The following is a 13746-nucleotide window of genomic DNA, read 5'->3' on the forward strand; positions in this document are numbered from 1 at the left end:
GACCAGCTTCATCAACAATTTTTGCTTGATTATCTTCAACATCAGCCTGGTAGGAAAGTATTATAGTTGGTAATCTTGATTGGACATGTTGGATGTGAGTAGCTGTTGTGAGATTTGAGCAAGGCGTCCAAGTTGATCAACTCTAAGATCTTCAATTGTAGAAGGTTGATTTTCAGTATCTTGGAGCCATTGGGAGATGAGGTGTGATTGAGAGGAGGAAGGGTGTGAATCAGAACCACCTATGACTGAAGTCACAGTTTTACTCACAGATTGCTTTGTGGTTTTGACAAGTTGTTGTTCCTCACATAAAGTGGGAACCTCCAATTGAATTGGAGGGGATTTGACTGGGTTACTGTCATGTGCACCAGTCTCAAACCCTTGTGCTTCTTTTTTTTGCTAAATAACCCTTATGCTTCTTGCAAAGCACTGTCACTTGAATGTGATAAACTTGCCTCTCCCATAGAAGGGTCATTGTCAATTGTACTCCCAACTTCAATTGTCAAAGCAATTTCAGCTAGGGTTTTGAGGGGAATTATCCCAAATGAGGAACCTCCAATTGAATTGGAGAGGATTTAGGTAGCTCCCCCCCAGGAGTACTACCCTCAAACCTAACAGCCTGTGAAGGCTGATTTGTATATGAAGGTGCATTTGTGACATCCGTGGGGTCTTCAGAAAAAACTGATGAATCCCCCATGGTTTTGATAGTGACATGAAGGTCTACCCCAGCTAGTAGCCTCTCACCATCTGAATGTGGTGTCTAGGTGGTGAGCAAGGTTGCTTGAACCAAGTCACTTGAGTTAGTTTGCACTTGAGAATTGGATTCAAGTGATAAAGGTAGGGAATAAATTTGAGAGATTAGAAGTGATTGCTCAGTAGTGAGTGTTGGCAGCTCCCCCTGAATGAATGAGGGAGCTTCAAAAGATGTGCTCTCATTGTGTGTGCCATCCTTATTTCTCCTACCATACACTTGGATTTTATCAAGTGCAGACTCTATACATGATGCATTTGGGTGAATGCTCTTTTTAATAGACACACCCTGTTGAGAGGATATATTTAGAGTCTGTTTAATCCTAGTATTTACAACTGCATCCTTTTGAGAGGATGCAGAGGTGGCTTGAGTTATCAGCTCATAATTCTTACTCTTCTTTGATCTTTTGACCAATGGTGACTCAGCCCCTATTTTTTCCTCACCACTCTCATGCAACACTGTTAAGGTTACCCCCTTTCTCTTTTTTACTCACCTCATCCTTTTGAGAGGATGAGGTGGTTAGTTTCCTAGCTTCTAAAGGTTTTGAAGGAACATGCTCAACATGGGTAGGTTCCTGTGGGTGTGCCTGTATTTGTGCTTCCACAGGCTCAGGAACCATTATTGCACTAAGTTTACTTGCACTAGGTCTCATGTCTGGCATAGAATAAGGGTAAGTCTTAAATCTTCCAATTATGAAAGGTGTTAACTTAAGACTTACTGGAACCTTATTCTTAGTAAGAAGTGATCTAAATAAAATTTTGGATACTTGCTTACAGTTGCCAATTAGTGACCTGTTTACTCCCTCTAGCATATGTATATCATTAAATTTATAATTTAAAGCTGACATAATGAATCTAGGTAGAAAGATTTCCTTACCTCTTGACTCCAATGACATTGTGAGCCTGGTGCTCAACTTCTCCAATATGTAGTATCCTACGTTTATCTGTTTGTTGAGGGCCATTGACTAGGCCGGCTTCTGGACAACACTTGATATGTTATCAAATCTTGACTTCCTTCAGGTGAATGCTCTTATCACAGAGTCAAACAGGAATGACCATTCCCTCCTTAGATGCTTCTTGTTCATACTGGCCAGGTTGATCTTCTCAGAATAATTGATGAAGTCCATGAATTCATATAGCTCATCCTGAGTTGGAGCCTCCACCAGTTTGTCAGTAGGAATGCCCTAAGCCTTATTGACATCATCCTCAAGAATCTCACATGTTGTCCCTTAATTATGCAGTTTATCACAATAGTTGCAGCTTGATTCTCATGCACAATAATCCTTGTTATTGTTGTGTTCCAGAAATCCCCTAACACATCCAAATACAACACAAGATTAGCAGTAAGAGCTCCTACAAAGTAGGTCTCAGATAGGAACTTGACAAAGCATTGAAAAGCTTCAAGTGCTTGTTTGCATCCAGAAATGCAAAAAAGTTGGTCTCCCTGGGGATGAAGGGTACAAGATTGTTGGCTGCCATTGATATGAGTATCAAGTTTAGTGGGTAAAAGAGATTTGTGAGAAAGGAGTGAAAACGTGAGAGAAATCGGTTTTTGAATTGAAAAGCTAGGTCACTTGAGTTCTCGAAAGTTGTAAGTATGTATATGTATCGAGAAGTCTGGGTATTTATAGTAAAAGCTAATGACTTGTCTAAAAGTCGAAAATAGACGTTTGAAGTATACTTGAAATGAGAGACATCTCGATAAGTCATTTAATTTATTTTGTAGAAAATAAATAAAGATTGACTTATTGAGATGTGAAATAAATACCCAGTTTGTCCAAAGTGGACTATAAAGTTTCTAATTTTATTTGAATAAATTCAAAGTAAAATCCGAATATTTTTGCCAAGAGTATTTTACCAAAATAATTTATTAGATTAAATTATTTCAGTTTTGAGTTATTGATAAGTCTAAAATATAATACTTGTAGAGAACTCTGTAAGTTAACACTTGTAGAGAACTCTACAATGACCTATCGATAAGTCATAATAGAGCGTGTCTAGAAGTCACTCGAGAAGTCAGTAAATTGACTTGTCGAGAACTCATTCGAGAAGTCTTAAAATGACTTGTCAATAAGTCAAATAGACTTATCGAGAACTCAGTTCTCTATATACTCTTGATCAATTTAATTCTACCTTGTGTTAATTCTACATATTAAGAATGTAAATTAATAACTTAGAAGTTTACTTAAAATTTGAAAAATTCCAAGTTGAATATTTATTTTTAAATAATAAATATGCAGATATTTATTAACTAGTATTGTCACACATAATAGGAATTTTGTGTAACACTAGGCCATAGTCCATTCGCCGATTTCTAATCCAAAGCACTTGAGCACAACAATTTCCAGCAGCTATGTATTCAGCTTCAGCTATGAAATTTGACACAGATTGTTGTTTCTTGCTATGCCAGGATATAAGTCTTTGTCCAAAAAACTGACAGCTCCCACTTGTACTCTTTCTGTCCACCCTGCATCTTGCAAAATCTGCATATGTGTATCCAACAGCTTTAAAACCAGATCCCATAAGATATCATAATCCCAAGTTATGAGTCCCCTTCAAGTATCTAAAAAATCTTTTAACAACCATCAAATGTGATTCTTTTAGATTGGCTTGAAATCTTGCACAAAGACATGTTGCAAACATTATTTCTGGTCTACTTACAGTCAAGTAAAACAATGATCCAATCATTCATTTATAGCTTGAAATATCTACACTTTTGCCTTTTCTATCTTCATCCAAATTTATTGTTGTAGACATAGGTGTAGAAGTAGGGGAACAATCAACCATTCCAAACTTCTTTAATAAATCCTTGATATACTTAGTTTGGCTGATGAAGATTTCATCATTTCTTTGACTAAATTGAAGTCCCAGAAAGTAACTTAATTCCCCCATTATACTCATTTCATATTCACTCTGCATAAGCTTAGAAAATCTTTGGCACAACTTTTCATTTGTAGAGCCAAAGATAATGTCATCTACATAGATCTGGACTAGAATCATATCATTACCATGGTTTTTATAGAAGAGAGTCTTGTTTATGGTACCTCTAGTGAAACCATGTTTAAACGGGAATTCTGACAATGTATCATACCATGCTCTAGGTACCTACCTTAATCCATATAGAGCCTTGAGTAGTTTGTACACACAATTTGGAAATTCTAGATCTTCAAAGCCAGGTGGCTGTTGCACATACACTTTTTCTTCTAACTCAACATTTAAGAAGGCACTCTTAACATCCATTTGATACACTTTAAAATTTAAGTGTGCAGCAAATGCTAGAAAAATTCTTATTGCCTCAAGTCTTGCAAATGGAGCAAAAGTTTTATCATAATCAATTCCTTCTTCCTGTGAGTAGCCTTTTGCAACCAATTTTGTTTTGTTTCTGGTAACCACACCATTTTCATCCATCTTATTCCTGAACACCCACTTTGTTCCGATTACACTTCTATTCTTTGGTGCATGAACTAACTGTTAAACTTTGTTTCTTTGAAACTGATTAAGCTCCTCTTGCATGGAAAATATCCAATCAAGGTCCATTAGAGCTTCTTCGGTTTTCTTGGCCTCAATTTGAGATAGAAAGCATGCATGTAGGCACTCATTAGCAGTTGCACTCCTAGTTCTTACACCAGCATTTGGATCACTAATTATTGCATTTGGGTTGTGACTTCTATCCCATTTTATGGTATGAGTTTGTTGACTGGTGCTTTCATCATTTTCTCCATTATTGGTATGATATGTTGATTTTTCTTCTCTTTCTCCCCCAGAGTTTGTGTTATCAAAATCAGGTGTTTGAGATGAGCTTCGATTTTCATGATTCTCTTGTCCTGTAGATTCTTCATTTATTATTTGTTTTGCATTGTCTTCACCTTCTTCATCAGAATCACTGTTGATATTAACATTTTCAAATACAAGTGCTTCAGCTCCATTCTCATCAAGGCATTCCAAACCTGGACATTTGTCATCATCAAAAGTCACATCTGTACTTTCCATAATTTTCTTTTGATCAACCACATAAACCTTGTAGGCAGTTCTCTCCAATGAATATTCCTGAAAAATTGTTTCAAAAACCTTTGAGTCAAATTTTCCCACATATTCAGAGTTGTCTTTTAGAATGTAACACTTGCTTCCAAACACATGAAGATGTTTTACTGTAGGATTTCTTTTGGACATGATTGAGTAGGGTGATTTGTCATTCATGCAGTATTAAGAGCTTCTTCCCAAAAACTAGTTGGTAGGTTGGCATCTTGTAGCATTGTCCTTAGAGCTTCTACTAATGTTCTATTCTTTCTCTCAACTACACCATTTTTTTGAGGTGTTCTTGCGGCAGAAAATTCTTGGACAATGCCTTTGCCTTTGCAGAATTCACTCAATGTTACATTCCTGAATTCTGTACCATTATCACTTCTTAATCTTTTCACACAGTTATAATCTTCAGCCTGTTTTTCTATCTTCTTTATGTGCCTAATTATGATGTGTGGAGTTACATCCTTAGAATGCATAAACTCTACCCAGGTGTATCTTGAGAGATCATCCACCATCACAAGTGCATATTTATTCCTTGAAATTGATAAGACATTTACTGGTCCAAACAAGTCCATGTGAATAAGTTGCAAAGGTGCACTTATGGAAATCACAATTTTTGACTTGTGACTCGATCTTTTCATTTTTCCTTTCTTCCAGGCCTCAAAAATGTCAATTTGGACAAACTCCAGCTTTGGCATGTCTCTCACCAACTCTTTCTTGACCAGAGTGTTAATTACCTTTTGGTTTAGATGTGAGAGTCTCTTGTGCCATAGTTTTTTTGCTTTGTGGATGCCTTGGTGTAGAAGCAACAAATTCCACCCTCATTTGTTGAGTCCAAGTCTGCAACAAATAAGCTTCCTTTCCTTGATCCTTTCAGAGAAACTTCACCAGTTTTCTTGCTGATAAAAGTGCGTTCTTCTTTGTTGAATAAAAATTCAAATCCTTTGTCTACAAATTGGCTAACACTGAGAAGATTCACTTCAAGACCAGCTACCAGTGCTACGTCATCAATGCCAACATTTTCCGGAAACAATCTTGCCATATCCCATTGTGAATCATTTGATGTTGTCTCCAAAGGTCACCAAAGGGCCAGCCTTCTCCTAAAATTATGATAGCAGGGCTTTATCACCTTTCATATGTCTGGAACATCCACTGTCAATGATCCATATGACCTTCTTCATTTTGCCCTGCACACAATGAGTTTTAAGTGTGTTTAGCAACCCAAGCAGTGTTGGGTACTTTCTTCTTATTAACTGATCTAGCAAAAGTAAAGTGAGTTATTTAAGATAAAATAGAATTCAGTGACTATTGTGCATTTTCCCTATTTGCTGAAGACCCAATTATTGTTTCTTTGAGGTCTACTCTCAACATATGGCAACTCTTTATTACTTTCAAATTGCAGGAAATACAATCAAACTTCTCACAAAATGAGTAAGGATCATTTGCATTTGTTTCATTGTATTTGCAGGCTACTTCAACTAGCTTGCTAACATCCTTTTTACAAAGGTGAGTTAGGTGATTCACAGAGCCACATTTCTCATATTTCTTTCTTGGAGCATCTGCAACATAAGCAAAATTATTTCTTTTGTTTATCCCAATTTTCCCATTTCTATTTTTCTTCTTCTTTCTTGCATCTTCGGTTTTGATTTCTTTGACAGGTGTCTTGGTGCTTTGGTTGTCCATGAGATTTTCTTCAGCTTTAAAAGATTGAGTTACATTTGCAATTTTCTTTTCATTGTCCTCATCTGCAATTTCTTGCTTGATAATCAATTCTTCTTCACTGAAGTTTACTTCACATGCCTTGAACATAGGTGAACCAACTTTTTTCAGCATTGATGGAATATTTTCATTTTCTGTTGCTTTTTCTTTATCACCTATATTTTTCTTTGTTAGTCTGCTCACTTCTTCATTAGCAGGCACCATACTTTAATGAATGTGAAACATTTATGTGCTCATCTTTTCAACAGTTTCCTTATATTGATTCATATTTAAATCAATGGTAGTAAGAGTTGGTACCTGTGTTTTTCATGAAGAGGACTCTCCTTGCTCCAAGGCCATTAGTGCATAATTTCCAACTTCCTCATCTTCATCATTGTCAGAGTCATTCTAACTTTTACCTTCTGCAATATAGGCTTTGCTTTGCTGTTTCTTTAGAAGAGCATCATACTTTGCTTCCAATACAAGATAAGCTTTATCTTTCTTTACTTTCTTGGGTTTCCTGCATTCTGTAGCAAAATGGCCCAACTCATCACAGTTAAAGCACCTTATCTTTGATCTATCCACACATCCAGTTTTGTAACTATTTTTGCTATCATATGTGTACTTCCCCTTTCCTTTCCAGCTGCTATCTTTGTTGAATTACTATCCTTTACCCTTGAAGAACCTTGGATTCTTAACTCTAATATTAGAGAACTTTCTTGCAAGATAGGACATTGATTGATCTAGCTCATCAAGTTTCATCCAGGGTGTATAACTCATCTTCTTCCATTTCTAGTATAACTTGTTCATGTGAATCATTGATTCTTTGCTCCCTTGTTGAGGCAGCTGGAGTCTGGGATCTTGGCTCATCATTAGAGGTCTGGCTTTCATTGACAATTAGGGCACTTGAACCATCTACAACATGCCCTTGACTAGAACCTAATGATTTCCTTTGAATCATCTCTAGTTTATATGTTTTCAAGATTGCATACAGGACTTCCAGAGTTATTCTGCTCAAGTTTCTCCCTTCCCTGATTGCTGACATTTTCTGTTCCAAATGATCAGGGAGAGTAAGAAAAAATTTCAAGTTCACTTCTTCAGCTTCATAATATTTGTCATGAAGCTGCAAGTCATTAATCAGCTTGTTAAACCTTTCAAACACATCAGTAATGCTTTCCTTTGGCTTAGCCATAAAACCCTTATATTGTGAAATCAATATTCTTCTTTGATTTGGCCTAACTACCTCAGTTCCCTCACACAGTATCTCTTTCTTTTCCCAGATTAGTTTTGCAGTGTCACAGTTGATAATGTTGTTATACATTACATGGTCAAGTGACTTTATTAAGATTAACTGCGAGCCACTATCCAGGGAGACTTTTTCTTTCTCTGGCTCAGTGTATTCTGCAGGGTCCTTGGAAGCATAATGAGCTGGGATAACCATGTCTCCATCTGTAGATTCCTCAACTCTAACCAAAGGAGTGAAGGGCCCTTTTTTGAGAATCTAAATATAGAGTGGATTGACCATCCTGATAAACAACAACATTTTCTTTTTCCAAAGAGTGTAGTTAGCTTTGTCAAAGGTAGGAATTTTGATGCTACTGATCTTCTGTGTATTCATTCTTCCAAGATCTTGAATCTGTTCACTTTCAGATTTTGCTCTGATACCACTTGTTAGGAAATGAATAACACACAAGGGGGGTGAATGTGTTTTAGGTGTTTTTGTGCTTTTCTTGAATTCTTATGGTTTGAACAAAGTAAATGCAATCTTGTAGTGTTATGTGTTAGTACTGAAATTTAAACAATCAATAACAGTGAACACAGATATTTCAAAACTCACTTAATTTTTTATTAAAGTTAAGAATGTTTTGCTAAACAATTTCTAGGCTTTTCCTTAATAAAGCGCTTAGCTTCTTTTTGAGAGAAATACAAGATTTTCTAACTAAATTGTTAAATCTAACAAAGGACGAGTGTTAACTTTATATTTCAGTTAAATACTGGTTTACACAGTGTATAATAAGACATGCTATTCACTTTTGTAAGCTGTCACTAATCATTTCCATTTTAGTAAAAGTGTAACTTTTATTTCTGGCTTAGCATATCTTTACACCATGTGTTAACTTTTATCTTCCTTTTCCATTTAATCTTCACCATAGATTTTGCACATCCTTCAAGCTGCTTTTTGTAGACTTGTCAATCCAACTGGTTGTATTATTTGTTGATTGTAAACTTTGGATATTGAATTGGTTTACAATTTATACTTTGAGATTTTACCTCGAGATCTCCAGTTAGGCATATAGAGATCTTGACATCTCGATAAGTATATTGACTTATCGAGATCTCTAATTCTCTATCGTAGATTTGACTTGTAGAGGTCTTTATAAGAGAATTTGGCTTGTCGAGATCTCTCAGCTTCATGTCTTCACTTTGACTTATCGATATCTCTGAGATCTCTAGTGACATTTTGACTTATCGATATCTCAGAGATCTCTAGTGATATTTGGCTTGTCGATATCTCTAGTGAAGAAATGATTTGTCGATATCTCCAATCTTCATGTCTTCAATTGGCTTGTTGATATCTCTCTGAGTTCTCTAGTAGCTTTCCTGACTTCTCGATAAGTCATTTGGAGTTCTCAAATGACTTCTCTATAACACTAAATCTGTGGCTTATAGAGATCTTGACTTAGAATATTTTTATCCAGACAGGTTTGTTCAACTCCAAGCTTCTTCATAATTCTTCCGAGGCATGATCTTCTTGATCTTCTTCCAGATAGAATCCTTAGGCTTGATACTGTTTAAACAAAAAGACTCAAGTCTGCTCTTTGACATTTTTACAGAATTTAAATGTTACAATACAATATGCAAACTAATATTACAATACAACTTACTTAGGGTTGTCAATTTGACATAGTCTTGTTAAAGTACAGGCATGTCTTGCACAACAGTCTACCCCAGCTAGTAGCCTCTCACCATCTAAATTTAGTGTTTGGGTGGTGAGCAAGGTTTCTTGAACCAAGTCACTTGATTGGGGCAACACTTGAGAATTTGATTCAAGTGTTTCAGTATATAGAGAAGAAATATTTGATATAAGATTTTGAAGTTCAGAATTGAGTGTTGGCAGCTCCCCTGAATGGATAAGGGAGCTTCAAGGGATTTGCTCTCCTTGTGTGTGCCATCCTTATTTCTCCTAACATATACTTGAATTTGTTCAAATGATAGATGTGTAGACTCTTTACAAGGTGCATTGGGGAGAATGCTCTTTTTAATAGAAACACCCTGTTGAGAGGATGTCTCTAGAATCAGTTTTATCCCCATTTGTACAACTGCATCCTTTTAGGAGGATACAGAGGTGGTTTGAGTGGTCAGCTCAGATTTCTTAGCCTTCTTTGTTTTTTTGATCAGAGGTGACTCAGTTAGTGTTTGTTCCTCACCACTCTCATTCATTACTATAAGAGTTATCTCATTTCTCTCCTTTTTACTCATTTCAGCCTTTTAAGAGGATGGTGTGGTTGGTTTGCTAGCTGCTAATCATTTTGAAAGAATGGTCTCAACATGGAAAGGCCCCTGTTGGTTTTCCTGTATTTGAACTTCTACAGGTTCAGGGACCATAGCTGTACTAGGTTGAGCATTTGATCTCATATCAGGCATAGAGTAAGGTTAAGTCCTAAACCTCTCCAACATGAATGAAGTGATTTTTAGACTCACATTTACCTTATTCTTTGTATTAAGTGAACCAAATATAATTTTGGACACTTGCTTACAACTGTCTATTTTAGTGTTGTCTATACCATTCAACAAACGTATGTCTGATACCTTCTGATTTAAGGTAGACATGATAAATCTAGGAAAGAAAATTTCCTTACCTCTAGCAGAGTGGGGCATGGTCAGCCTGGTTGCAAGTTCTTCCAGGATCAATAGACCAACATTCAAGTGTCTGTTGTGGGCTATTGAGAACACCGGCTTCTACATCATACTTGAAATGTTGTCATACCCTGTCTTCCTGCATATGAAGGCCCTAACTATGGAATCAAACACAAAGGACCACTCCTTCCTTAGGTTTGTTCTGTTCAAACTTGCCAAGCTGATTCTTCCACCATAGTTGATGAAGTCCATAAACTCAGTTAGTGGGTTGGCACCTCCACTAGATTTGAAATTGGAAGACCCAAGGCTGCATTCACATCTTGCTCATTGAATTCTATCTGTTGGCCTCCAATTGAGCATGTCACAACCAAGGACACAGAGTTGTCATGCATAACAGTTTTCACTACTGCTGTTGTCTAGAATTCATGCAGAACATCTAAGTATAGGACTGGGTTAGCTGTTAAAGCACCTGCAATATAGGATTTAGAGAGAATTTTCATAAACCCCTTGAAACTCTCAGGGGCTTGGTTAGCATCAGTGAAAGTGATGTAGTTGGTTCCTTTCTCTGAGATTACAGCTCTAACATTGTTGAGTGCCATTATTGTTGAGTAAGATTGAATGGGTAAGAAAAATTAGTGAGAAAGAGTTTGAAATGAGGCAGAAATCGGTTTCGAATTAAAAAGCTAGGTCACTTAGAGTTCTCGAAGGCGTATGTATATGTATCGAGATGTCTGGGTATTTATAGTAAAAGCAGATGACTTTTCGAGAAGTCAAAAATAGATGTTTGGAGTATACTTATCAAGAAGTCAATTTGAAAATGAATTACATATCGAGAAGTCATTTTAATTTACTCTTTTAGAGAACTGAAAATTAACTTACCGAGATGTCAAATAAATACCTAGTTTGTCCAAAATGGACTGAATTGTTTCCAATTTTCATTTGAATAAATCAAACTAAAAATCAGAATAATTTTGTCAAAAGCATTTTACTAAAATAATTTATTGGACTAAATTATTTCAGTTCTGAGTTATCTATAAGTCTAATAATTATGTTTGTAGAGAACTCTTTGAATTAACACTATTAGAGAACTCTACAATGACTTATCGATAAGTCATAATAAAGCTTATCGAGAAGTTACTCGAAAAGTCATAAATTGACTTATCGATAACTTACTCGAGAAGTCTTAAAATGACTTGTCGATAAGTCAATTAAACTTATCGAGAACTCAGTTCTCTATATATTTTTGATCACTTTGCTTCTGTCTTGTGTTTGTTTTACATATTGAAGATGTAAATTAACATTTTGACAATTTTATTAGAATTGAAAAATTCCAAGCTGAATTTTTATTTTTGAAGAATAAATATGCAGAGATTTCTGAAATATTTATAATTCATATTTCAGTTAATTTCTAATAAAATCAAATTAATTTTAATTTATTGGAAATTAATCTGCTACAACATATTAGCTGAGTTCTTGCCTTAGGATAAAAAAATTAGCAATCCAATTTCACCTACAAGTCTAGTGAAAGTTGCTTCATCTAAAGATTTAGTAAAAATGTCAGCTAATTGTTTTTCTGGTGGAACAAAAATGAGCTCAATGGTACCATTTACAGCATGTTATCTAATAAAATGGTACCTTACACACCAATGTGCTTTGTCCTAGAATGATTATCTGGATTAGCCACAATAGATATATCACTAGTATTGTCAAACATAATTGGAATTTTGTGCAACACTAGGCCATAGTCCATTAGCTGATTTCTAATCCAAAGCAGTTGAGCACAACAACTTCCAACATCTATTTATTCTGCTTCATCTGTGGAAGTTGACACAGATTGTTATTTCTTGCTATGCCAGGATACAAGTCTTTGTCCAAGAAACTGACAGCTTCCACTAGTGCTCTTTCTGTCCACCCGGCATTCAGCAAAATCTGCATCTGTGTATCCAACAGCTTCAAGACTAGTTCCCTTAGGATATCATAATCCCAAGTTTGGAGTCCCCTTCAAATATCTGAAAATTCTCTTAACAGCCATCAAATATGATTCCTTTGGATTGGATTTAAATCTTGCATATAGACATATTGCAAACATGATGTTTGGTCTACTTGCAGTTAAGTAAAGCAATGATCCAATCATTCCTCTATAGCTTGAAATATCTATACTTTTTCCCTTTCTATCTTCATCCAACTTTGTTGCTGTAGACATAGGTGTAGAAGCAGGTGAACAATCAACCATACCAAACTTCTTCAATTAATATTTGACATATTTAGTTTGGCTGATGAAGATCCCATCACTTCTTTGACTGACTTGAAGTCCAAGAAAGTAACTTAATTCCCCCATCATGCTCATTTCATATTTACTCTGCATAAGGTTAGAGAATCTTTGGCAAAGCTTTTCATTTGAAGAACCAAAGGTAATATCATCCACATAGATCTGAACTAGGATTATATCATCACCACGTTTCTTGTAGAAGAGAGTCTGGTCTATGGTACCTCTAGTAAAACCATGTTTAAGTAAGAATTCTGACAATGTATCGTACCAAGCTCTAGGTGCCTGCTTTAGTCCATATAGAGCTTTGAGTAGTTTGTATACAAAATCTGGAAATTCTGGATCTTCAAAGTCAGGTGGCTGTTGCACATAAACTTCTTCTTCTAACTCACCATTTAGGAAGGCGCTCTTGACATCCATTTGATACACTTTGAAATTTGAATGTGCAGCAAATGCTAGAAAAATCCTTATTGCTTCAAGTCTTGCAACTTAAGAAAAAGTTTCATCATAATCAATTCCTTTTTCTTATGAGTAGCCTTTTTCAACCAACCTTGCTTTGTTTTTGGTAACTATACCATTTTCATCCATCTTGTTCTTGAACACCCATTTTGTTCCAATTACACTTCTGTTCTTTGGTGCATGAACTAGCTCCTAAGCTTTGTTCTTTTCAAACTGATTAAGCACTTCTTGCATGGCAGATATCCAATCAGGGTCCATTAGAGCTTCTTCAGTTTTTTTATGCTCTACTTCAGACATAAAACATGCATGTAGGCACTCATTAGTAGTTGCACTTCTAGTTCTTACACCAGCATTTGGATCATCAATTATTGCATTTGGATTGTGACTCCTATCGCATTTTCTGGTGTGAGTTTGTTGACTGGTGCCTTCATTTCTTCATTATTGGTATGATTTATAGATCCTTCTTCTCTTTCTCCCCCTGAGTTTGTGCTATCAAAATCAGGTGTTTGAGATGAGCTTCCATTTCCATGATTTCCATGTTCATTAGACTCTTCATTCATCATTTATTGTGCATTGACTTCACCTTCTTCATCAGAATCATTGTTAATGTTAAGATTTTCAAATGTAAGTGCTTCATCTTCATTATCATCAAGGAATTCCAAGCCTGGACACTTGTCATCATTAAAAGTCACATC

Source organism: Apium graveolens, chromosome 8, assembly GCF_009905375.1.
Source record: "Apium graveolens cultivar Ventura chromosome 8, ASM990537v1, whole genome shotgun sequence".
NCBI lineage: Eukaryota > Viridiplantae > Streptophyta > Magnoliopsida > Apiales > Apiaceae > Apium > Apium graveolens.